This window comes from Rattus rattus, chromosome 5 (assembly GCF_011064425.1).
Source record: "Rattus rattus isolate New Zealand chromosome 5, Rrattus_CSIRO_v1, whole genome shotgun sequence".
Classification (NCBI taxonomy): Eukaryota; Metazoa; Chordata; class Mammalia; order Rodentia; family Muridae; genus Rattus; species Rattus rattus.
In genome coordinates, this window is record NC_046158.1 from 142,169,847 (window position 1) to 142,173,294 (window position 3,448).

Sequence of the window (3,448 nt, forward strand, 5' to 3'; positions counted from 1 at the left end):
AATGAGTGTCCTCCTGCTCTTCCCTGGATGAGTGACCAACAACGATTTTTCTTCTTCAGCCTCTCTGTCAACCTGCTATCCCTGAACCTGAGAAACACTCCTGAGTCTTCTACACGCAAGTGCCTGCCCCTGATCCTTCCACCTAATCAGCTAAAACCCTAAAAGGAAGCCTCTGGGCTACAGGCAACTCCTCTGTGGGCGTCTTGATCCCTGTTTGGGCCATCGAACCACATTGGACCAAGTGAAGAATTTGGCACCAGCCTTCACCTATGCTGGTTAGTGGCTCAGAGCAGTGGACAGTACAGGTACAGTGGACACAGTTACACCCACATAGTGTGGGGACGTTGAGGTCTGAGGGTCACATCAGAGATGCCGTACGTCAGTGACAGCAGCCAAGGTGACAGATGAACTTAAAATCTCATCATGGGAGAAATAATTGGAGGACAGTGAATAAGAAAGGACATTTAAAAGAGGAGCAGAGGGGTTGGGGATTTGGCTCAGTGATAGAGCGCTTGCCTAGCAAGCGCAAGGCCCTGGGTTCAGTCCCCAGCTCCGAAAAAAAGAAAAGAAAAAAAAGAGGAGCAGAGTGCTGACCCCAAAGGTCTGGAAGGTTTATTTGTGGGAAACAGGTGTGGTATTTTATTTGCACAGCTTTGGGCTCACTAGGACCCACCAGAGGTCACAATTGGAGGCAGTGATGTATTTGCATAAAGAATAACTTACAATGAAAGACGGAAAATGAGCTTTCAAGTAATGGCGTGAAGCCCTCGGACGCCATGAGATCTGACAACCAGATTCCAGTTTCAGAACTTCAGAACTTTCTGACTCAGAGTTGAAACTCGTGGAGTTTCCCTACCACTGCAGTCACACATGCTGCCACTAGGTGGCGACAAAGGCACATGTTCAGAGCCAGTCTCGGTGTCGGGAACTAGAAAAAAACAAATGATTCAGATAAATTGACATTAGAGACGTGATCAGACACCATAAACAAAGCCCCCAGTAAGAGTTTGTGCCCAGAACAACCCAAAGAGCTCCAACATAAGTAATCTGTGTTCGTCTGGGGTTTTTTGTTGTTGTTTTGTTTTGTTTTGTTTTGTTTTTTACCAGTTTTACCGTCTACAATCTGCCTGAAACTCACTGTGCAGTCCAGGCTGGTCTCGAACTCCTGAAATGATCCCGACTCAGCCTCCTAAGAGTTAGGATCATAGGCACTAGCTACCACATCTAGACTGAATTTTTTTTTTTTTGAGATTACATATGTTTAAGTGTTCCATTAAAACACACACACAAAATGCAAAATGCTCAGCTCATAAGACACCAGGTAACAGTTGTTCATGAGCAGAACGGACTTGTGGAATCTGCACTTCAGCTCTTTCAGCCAGGACCAGGACCCCAGAAGCCCTGCAGGCCTCCTCTAGCCCCTCCTCCACCAAAGCGAAGGGACTTCCCCACCTCCAGCACCCTGATCAGTCTGGCAGGTTTCCTGTCTGTGCCCTAGTGTGAATATTCATCAGTTCAATCCTCTACAGTATGGTGGTGGGTGGAGGGTGGCATCTGTGTGGTTTCTAGCTGGAAGGGGTTTACCCATAATGCTGTTCAGCATTTCCAGTACTTTGCCTTTGCAAGCTTGTGAACTTATTTCTGGTGGGTGTGGAACGGCTCGGCCTTTCGCATGGTCACTTTCAGATTGTCCCAAGGTGACTGTAAAAATGTACACTCCCAGAAATGATGTCTGAGTGTTCCACGGCTTCCTCAACAAACCTGAATTTTCTGTTCAGACGTGCCTTGGTGGAAGGGAGAGAGGAGGAGAGAGGCTATTCCTGCAAACCCTTATACCTCCTTCCAGGGTGGCGCTTATAATGGGTCCGGGCCACACCAACAGGTAACCACAGACAGGCTGCAAAATCTCCCTCTCCTATATCCCAAGGAACCCAGACATGTGAAACTCTTCCGGCAGAACTCCATGTCCTGGGTTCTGAACAAGCCCAGAATGGCATCCCACTAGCTGAGACTACAGAGTGCCTCCACACTTCTGTAAGTGCTGGGAACAGAGAAAGAAGACGCACGCTGCTTGCTGCCTGGTGAAGGCGCAGAGAAGCTCCACGGAAGAAGAAAACAGAGAAGCGAATACACAGCGTGGGGCGGAGCGGGAGGAGGTGGGGGGAGCTCGGGGGCGGGGAATGAAGATGCAGAATGCAGAATGCAGGGAGGACGCAAGGAGTGGGAGAGGTGCCTCTGGGAACTTGGAGCAGAAAGTAGAATAAGGCCAGGGAGCAGGCTGTAAGAAAGAATGTTCCAGAAACAGAGAGCTGTTCAATGAAGGGGGACTATGGGTGTATGTTTGACACATTCAAAAGAAAAGCTGATAAAATCAGGTAGAAAAGGAAGGCTGTGAGACTGAATGGGGCGTGACTTACATAGGTGTTGCCTGTAATATTAAATCAGTCCACGCTATCTCAGGCCAGGCACGCCGGCTGTCTTGGTCTGTTCCCAGCCCCGCACATAGGCATTTTTCCCCTTCTGCCAAAACCTGTCCTACCAAAGTTGGGTCTGCCTCTCCAGAGCTCCAAGATTGCTCTCTCCTCCCTGCGGCTAGCTGCCACTACCGAACCTGCTTAGCACCCCCAAATGTTCACAGCTAGCTAGGGTGCACTCTCGCAAATCCAGGCTCTGCTGCGATTGCCTTTCCCTGGAGCTCAGTTGAATCACCAAGAAATGGAAAATACCAGCCAATCTTAGCTTAGAATCAACAGATAACACAGTCTCTGGGCACGGAACCTAGAATCCTAATCTCACCAACTATTCTATGTTAGAAATCCACGGGTGGCGGATCCACCCGCACTAAACACCTCCAGCCCGCATCTTGTCTGCCCTGCTCCCGCAGTCCAAGGTACCCTCCTCCTGCCTTCCCTCATCCTCTCCTGGACCCGGAAGCTCACCCGGTGATTGGCTTCTTGTATTGATTATTTTACCAATTAGGGGGAAATTCCGCTACGTCTCACCTTTTCTGCCCAAAAAAAAATAAAGAAATAAATAATAAAGAAATAAACCTTTCTCTCAAACATAAATTGAGCATAGCTACTACCATTTTGTAATTTATGAAGTATGAGACACACCTAACCTCTGTTATCTATCCTAACTTTAAAAGGCTTGTGATTCCATATCTGTTAGGTCCTAGTTGAGTTTGTACACTACCTGAGAACCGTCCTCTCAAATATATTCTCTCAATGCTAAATAGCCTGGGTTGGCTAAGAAACTATGGTTAGTCTTCAACCCCTTCAGAAATCTGAGGACGACTTATATTATCTGAAAACATAGGAAGCCTAACACAGCTCCCAGAACTGAGACAATCTGTAGAGACAGCCGCCGACCTATACAGCCCCCTGGATCAACCCATCAGAGCATCAGATGTGGGTGTGTGGTACAGGAGTCTCTGACTGACCTTGTG